The 8,558-nt window shown below is 33.8% G+C and overlaps 1 pseudogene; it reads right to left on the reverse strand.

The window, feature by feature from the left end:
* Window positions 1-7,421: 7,421 nt before the first annotated feature.
* LOC107819210 (large ribosomal subunit protein eL13z-like) lies at window positions 7,422-8,053 on the reverse strand (annotated as a pseudogene).
* Window positions 8,054-8,558: the final 505 nt, after the last annotated feature.

The raw sequence follows: 8,558 nt of genomic DNA on the forward strand, positions 1-8,558 counted from the left end.
TTACCCTAAAAATTAGATAACAATTAAATTTATAATGTGGTTTTAAAAACATATGATTTCACCTAATACGAATTGATGAATATGAATATTAATAATGGAAATTGACAATAAGATAAATCAAATTAGTGTTTGAATGAAATTCAACCCTTGAACTTGAGTACTCTCGGACCAGTCCGAAAACTAACTAGACCGTGCTATTTTCACCTTGTTTTCCTTAACGAACTCAAAAGAAGCCACAACTTTTAAACCATCTTAAACCTTATCCATAAGCTAAATTGAAAATGCTCACTAATGAAGATGGAGAAACTGAAGCTGGGAACACTACTAGTTGTATATTATACTTTTTTCTACTTTATTTTGAAACGAACTGGCTCTCTATAATTTGTGATTGTTTATGGCTATTGTTCTTCTCCCTCAGTTTAAAATATAATGGCAGAAAACTATCTAGTCTTAATTGGGACATTGATTTTTATTATCATCGTCAAACGGAAAACTTTTTGACTCCATCATTATTATAATAATGTATTATATATGAAAAATAGGAGTTATATTTTGTGGCTTATTTGTGCCTTAATTTAAACAATAAAACAAAGCTTTTACTACAAAAGTCATATTTAATCTAACTAAGTCGTTTGACCCAAAGATAATGTAACAAAATTAAATAGGTACACTTCAAGAATTATTTATGTCATTTATATTTAATTTATACACTCGTTAGATTGCTTTTGAAAGAACTCATCAAAGTATAAATATATGAAAGGCTCATTGGAATTTGAAAGCTTAACCCAAGTTCAATTTATTTTCCGGCGGGCTATGAAGGGAAGGGAAACTACCTGCTATCTCTATTTATAAGTAGCTCGTTATAAAAATTGATCAATTCATTACTAATATTAGCCAATTAACTATTTGTAGCAAAAAATATCAATTTTTTGCTTTTTCTTGAGTGGGTTTTATTAAAATAAATTGGTACATCTTAAGGAGCTTCGATCTCAGTTTTGGGATAGTCTGGTGAAGTTTTGAGGTGGTTTGAATTGAAAATTCGAAATAAAAATTGAACATGATAAAATTTGATATGTGTATCACAATGTGTATCACATATGTACCATATTTATATCAATTGTGTATCATATGTATATACATGTATACCTATGCATGAGATACATGTGTGATACGTGTTTGATACACGTGTCGCAGAAGAATTTTTTAAAGTCGATTTAATTACTTTGACACAAAACCAGTACAAATCATCTCCAATCTTCCTCAAATTTTGTATATTGACTTATCTATGTGTTTTCAAGGAATTTCAACTATACCCATTCAAAAAGTTTCTTTTTTGTTTAGATTTTTGGAATATTGTATATTTTTTTTATGTATTTCATCACCTTATTTGCTACCTCATCTATGAAATTTTCTTTCCGTCTTGCATCTAATGTTGCTAGTCACGCTTAAAAATATGGAAGGTGATTTTTGCATGCGATTCTTTGAGAGAAAGAATATTATTTATTTGGTTTTTCAATTTTTATATGTGCTTGGATAGTTTTGGCTAGTCTATGACGAATGGCTAGAGATTGGTAAATTAAGACTTATTTGGGACATTTGTGTAAATTTCTCAAAGAATAAGGAATTTTTACACTATATAATTGCCCAACCGAAAAAATAAGTGCCAATATTCAATATGTGTATAATTAGTATATAATATATGTATATTGACTAGCAACACTACTAGAAATGGGCCTACGGCAACGGTTTTTAAGCAACGATTCACCAATAGATTGGATATAGTAACGGGTACAACCATTACAATAGGATTGGGGTGATATCAACACACTTTAACTATACAACCATTCCAGTTATATTGGAACCGTTGCCATAGAGTATTTTACCGCAACGGTCTGTGCACCGTTCCAATAGACCGATCTATTGGAACGGTTATGAAATTATTTATTTTTATGGGAACGGTTTTCATTCCCTCTTCACTTTCCCCCCAAAAATTTGGTAAACCCGCCAAATGAACCCCATTTTTTTACTTTTTATTTTTTGATTAATTTTAATAATATAAAACATAAAATCATAATCTTTATTTTCCCTTTTCACATCACACGTGAACCTGCACGCTAGAACGAGACCATCTCCAAAATCATCTCAAAATTCATTCCTCAAAATCCTCTCTTTAACTCCTAAAATCCAAATTCAGAAATAGATTCATCTCAAAATCCTCACTTTCCCTGTAGATTCATCCCAAGGATAGACCAAAATTCCCAAATTCCAAAATCTATTTTATGGTCGATTCGAAGATGCTGTCCAAACGAAGCTAGATTTTTGTGAAACAAGCCGATTTTTGATTGTAGAGGTTCTTAAAAAAGGGAGATTGTTGTTGCATGTCTTTTGATTATTCAGAGAGGTATGTTAATCTCATTCTTTTTCTTCACCTAGGTGTTGTTGGAATTACGCTTTCAATTTTGGTTTATTTCTTGTGCTTTTTTATTTCAGTATTGTTTCTTAATATTTGATTAGTTTGGTTTGATGTAATTTTATTTCTTTCTCCTTTTCTCTGTTACATTGGTATTCTTTTCTATATGTATATGTAATTGGAGCCGGAAGTAGCTTTTATTTAATACTAGGTAATATTATTGAAAATGGGAGAAACGATGTTTTCCTAAAATCGATATAATTTAAAGATGTAAAAATGATATTGGTGTAAAAATGATGTAATTTAAATGTATTCTATTTCAACGTTCTGCTCGTTGAAATTCTTTAGCATCCCATGTTTTCCTTGAAGCTATTTTTGATGTTATTTCTTAATATGTTCCGAACTTATTATCTTATATCTACTTCCTTCATATTACAAGAATATGCCATTTATTAGAAGTTAAAAATAATTTTGAAAATATCTGTATGTCGACGGGAAGCAATTGTTTTTCCCTTTGTGGATGGCAATTTGGGTGAACTGTTTAAAGAAATACTTTTTTAGTGAAAGAGTCTTTAAGTGAAATGAAGTGTAGAAACAGAGTAAGAAAAGATGAGTCTAATGTTGTGGTGTTTGAAAATTTGGGTGCTGTGTATTTGGAGGAATTATTGAGTTCCTCGGAATGGTGAAGCATGCTTCCTACCTACACTTTGTGATATTTTTCCCCAATAGTGATCTCATGCCTACCTTTTCTCCATATACAAAAAAGAGGATCTATTCTTTTGCTAGCTTTGTCAAGGATTGAGGATAAAGTTGTCACATTTACATTTCCAACACATAGGCTTGTATCAGGAGATTTAAAAACCTGAACAGAATGTAAAGATTGTGAACAGAACAGAATATTCAACACATAGGCTGATATTCATCTGTTCTTTATAGAATTATGACTAACAGAATGTAAAGATTTAAAATCTTGAATAAAATCTGAAAATGACCATCTTACCTTCGGCCATGAATTTAACATGAGTCAAGTCTGCATTTCCACCCATGAAAATCATGATTTTATGTTAAATTGGTTGCTTGGTTTTACCAATAAACTCTTCATCACAATGTTGTATTTAAGTGAATAAGTTGTCGAAGCTGCATGGAAATGTCTAATTTAAGCATTGCATTTTTTTTTTGGATTATCTCTTTGGAATCTAGAGCTTATTATTTAGGAGAACACATGGTCTATTTTAATTACATGCCTTCTTTTTCTTTGTGGGTTACAGATATCTAATCTGGTCCAGATTTGGTTTCAACGGCCAAAAGACATTGTTCGAAAGTTGGTATCAGGAGATTTAGACCTTGGCATCATTGGTGTCGACACAATCAGTGAATATTAGCTGGTACGAACTAAGTGTTTCAGCTTATTTGTCCATAAGAAGCATAAAAAAGAGCCAATTATGATCCAAACAACTCAGAGACAACTCTACCATTCCCAAATTTCATAAACTTGCACAGTAAGTACCCTTGGACTCGAATCACCATCACGGACAGTCTACTTCCTCCCAGTAGTGCAAGTTTTCATTAAATATACCTGTAGAGAGTATTTGTACTATCAAGTACTGTGCGATGCCTATACTTGTACTATCCTTTTTGCATATTTCTTTTTTTGCTCCTGCTGTATTTTGTGGATGCAATACTTCCTGAGATAACATAGCATCATATTGCATTGCATCTTCAGCCCAGATTGCAGTCCTCGTGTCCAGAATTGTACAGCAAAAAAGGTGTTGCCCATGAGTCCATGCCTGCATATTTCTGCTGCTTTTTGCTTCCATTTCCTGTAGCCTTCATCTGATTCTTGTTGTAGCCTTTGTGCATGAAATCTTAACATGTTTTGGAAGTTCACATACTACATAAAGCTGGAGTATTGATATTTCCTTCCAAAATGGCTCGCTTTTTCCTTGAACGTGCCCAATCCAGAGCTTCTTTATATTTAAGCTTAAGCAATTCCATGGTTTCATTCTCATGCTTGTGCATGTCACCTTTCCTTCTTCAAGCATACTAGTGGTCTTGTTGTTAATGCTTTGATAACTTATTTTTTATTTAAGTTTCTGAATTTGACAGGAATTTGAATAGTCATGAATCAGGAAGGACACTCAAGTAAAAACAAAAAAGCTAAAAATTGCATTGCAGCCGGATCACTTGCATCTTTGCTGAACCAAAAAGTTTCATCATTGAAAACAAAAAAAAATTGTTCAATCTACAAGGACAAATGACAAGCATCATCTGAATTTAATTGAAAAACAACTTCCGCAATTAGGATCTCAAGTGCAAGAACAATTGTTGCAACTACCTCAGCCTTCTACTTCTCCTCCAACACAAAATGTACATGAACATGTGCAACAAAAGTCACTGAACTCTACCTCTCTTGCATCACAAGCAATACGTGAACAATTGCAGCAACTGCCACTAGATTCCACCACTCGTACTTCACAAACGGTACATGAACAATTTGAGAATTCTTGCAATCATGAAACAAACAAACAATCCGAGGAACAAGGCAAGAACATATAAATTTTATTTCGTTAAATTAGCAAACAATATGGACGTGATATATGGTGATTATTCTTACTTAATATTAATGCAGGTCCTTCTGACGAAAAAAGAAAAAGAGGAAAAACTTTGATGCCAAGTATTCATGGTAGGAAAGAGCGCAAGCTAATTGTGCTAAACGAGAACAATCAACATATAGGTCCTACTAGTGATGTTGTAGCAGAGTTGGGTAGCTTCCTCGGCACATTGGCAAGGAATGCGGCCTTTTGTCCTCTTAATGTGTTAAATTGGAGAAAACTTCAAACAAAAGAAGATATGTGGATATATATCAAGGTTTGAAGTTCGCAATATTCTGTGTAGATATTTCATATTTTTACACTAACCTAACTGTACCAAATTAAATTTGTAGGGAAAATATGATATTCCTGTTGCTGCAAAAAGGTGGGTTTTTGATTCGATTCAGAATGCTTGGAGAAAGTATAAGAATCAACTATTTAACGACCATTATAAACCCTATGAGAATGACGAGCTTCGAATGGAGAAAAGGTCGGTTGATGTTCCTGAATCTCAATTTAGGGATCTTCTTAATTATTGGAACTCTGATGCCTACAAGGTAAAACTAAGTACTGTCCCATGATTTGCTGAGAATGTCTGGTTTATGTTTAATTAGAAATCACTTTATTATTTTTATACATCAAATGCACTTAGGTTACATGACCTAGTGCAAATTTTAAGCTTGATTTGAATCTGTTGGGACAACTGAACTTGACAACTTTGTATTTATTGGCCGATTTGCAGAAAATGTCCCAAACCAATACCGAGAATCGCAAAAAGTTGAAATATCCACACACTGCTGGCAAAAGAAGTTTTGCTCGAATATGTGAGGTTTGATATTTTTTTTCTTATTATTATTCTTTTAAATATGAACTTATTAACTTTAGTCCAAGATATTTTTATACCACTTTTTATATAATCAGGAAAAAAAGAAAGAAACTTCTGAGCCTCTATCAAGCAAGAACATCTTTGTGGCTACGAGAAAAAGAAAAGTTGATCGAGTATACAAGGCCTCGTATGCGGATACTCTTAATAAAATTGCACGAGTTATTAATTTAAAGTTTGTTGTTATCATTTGTCTGTTCTTAGTTATTGACTCAGTGTCATATACTTTCTGATTTAATAATGACTCAATTTGGTCTTGTAGGCTGAAATAAAAAGACTACAATCAACACAAGAAAGTGAAGATGGCAGTCAATCAGTTGATGCATTTGCATCAGTCATGGGACCTGAGCATCCAGGTCGCCTAAGATTGTATGGACGTGGGGTTACCAAGACTTCCTTAAAAAGAAAAGTGGGAGATTTTGGACCCTCTTTAAGTTCTACTGATGAGGTGATGCAGCAAAAATTGGAGAAAATGGAAGAAAGGATGCAGCAAATATTGTAGGAAAAGTTCAATGCACAAAAAGATGCCATGGAACTACAAGTTGCAGTTAACATCATTTCACAACTTAAGCATATGAATCCATATTTACGGGTTGATCCCAGCATGCTAGGTTTCAATGCTCGTTCACCTAGAGAAGCTTCCTCTGCACAACAAGCTGTTTTGCAACTAATCAATCGCCTATCTACTGGGAGTAATAATCAAGGTCAGTACGTCTATCTTTGTTTGTTTCTTGCTTTCTTCTTCTCTTCCTTCTGCTTCTTTTTTAAAGTTTCACTTAAACTTATTCGGATTAGCTATAACCTTTTATAAAGAGAATAATTGGCTTATAATATCAACACATGTTGCTTCCTCACACATGTTGCTTGCTCTTTATCTTGGTTTTCTGTACAAAGCCATCTATTGATTGGCAAAAGCAACATCTATTGTGTGGTTGGCTGGTTTTTGTATCTTTGGAACCTAAATCAATTAATCAGTCAACTACGTTTCAGTTACAAACTAGTTGGGTTCAACTCCATACTTCACTGGTGACCATTTGTTTCAATTGCTTACCATTTGCTTTTTTTCTTTTCTTTCTAAATCCTCATAGTAGACTCTCTAGATTGAAGGCTTTTGTCAACTAGCTATAGTTGCGCTTCTGTTAACTCTTCTCTCGTTTTTCCTTTGTTACATTGGTTTCAAGAAAGATTTATAAGGGCATTCTTCAAAAGGATGCAAAATTTGCCTTTTCTTGTTGCTTATGTTGTGTTTAACTAGTTTCAATGTTTGATATGGAAATGGAAAATGAAAATAACTAATTGAACAGTTTGTTAAGCTGAAGAAAGTCATCTGGTGAAACACTGTTACTGTGTCTGGAAGGAAGTGAATAAGAGAAGTATTATATAAGCTTTCGGCAATGTGGTAAACTAATGAATTAGGAAAGATGAAGATAATATTATTAGGTATCAGTGGCTAGTTTTTTAAGTTGTGAATTCCTAGTTTGGAATTCTATTAAAGTTTCTTTTGCTTTTTTTTTTCAAGAGAGCAATAGGACTTATGCTATAACATAAACACCATCAAAAGATTTGCATGATTTTCCTTTTCTGCTTCAGCTGCCCTCTTCAACTTGGCTCCGATGTGTCGCGCATTTGTATGCTCGATACGCAGCTTGCCATAGGCATTGAATGATTTCATCTCATCTGTGACCTTGACAAGGTCAACAGTTGGTTGCTCCCTAGTAATAGGCATGTATGAACCCTGGACCTGGGTGGCAGTAGCAAGTTCCTATGCACTAGAATCACCAACCTTGACTTTCTTAGCACGCCTTGGGAAGATGACAAGCTTAGTTGTTCCTGCGGCGATGATCAACAGCAATGCCAATGGTTGGTGCTAGTTTCTTGGGAATACCAGCTACTTTCAGTTCTTCAAGAGAAAATTCCCTCCCAGCCCGGACTTTCATGTTGTATTTCAGTGTTTGTCCATGAAGAATAGGTCGAAGTGATCCCGCAGTTGGCCTAGGGAAAATCTTCACAGCCTTCTGCTGTCTAGCAGCACGTCTCCTTGTTTTTCTAGCTGGCTGGTTGAACCAAGTCCTTACATAGTTTTGCCAATGCTTCTTGAAGTGCCCATTGGGTATAACATTGTTGTGCTTCATCTTTTACTTGGTTAGCTACTGATTCTGGAGGCTTTGGGAGTACAAAGTCTTTTGATTCTTACACGGATTTAAAGACAACCAATTACTTGTTGTCATCTCTGACTTGTTTTTGAAAAACTTTGTGCTTTAAGATTTTTACTGGATATAAGATTGTTTCATCCTAGCGAAAAGAACTGAAGACTTAGAGATCGACATTCTAGTACATTTGAAAACTTTGTGTTTTATGCATTGTTTATGGACCATACCCATTCTTATAATGACAAACCAACTCTTGAAGGATAATGACTTTATTTATCCTCTTTTGTAGGTGGAGCAATTGAAGAAAGGGAAGATGGAGATTGTGAAGATCTAGACCTTACTTAAGAACTTTGAATTATTTTCCATGTTCTAGGAATCTTTTGTTATCAACATTTGAACTAACTCTTGAAGTGTTGATGTAAAACTTATGTGATTGGGTTAAAATATTTTGGTTTTATGGAGTAAGTGTTGATGTAAAACTTATGTGATTGGGTTAAAATATTTTGATTTTATGGAGATAATAT

The sequence above is a fragment of the Nicotiana tabacum genome, unplaced genomic scaffold (assembly GCF_000715075.1).
Source record: "Nicotiana tabacum cultivar K326 unplaced genomic scaffold, ASM71507v2 Un00489, whole genome shotgun sequence".
Taxonomy (NCBI): Eukaryota; Viridiplantae; Streptophyta; class Magnoliopsida; order Solanales; family Solanaceae; genus Nicotiana; species Nicotiana tabacum.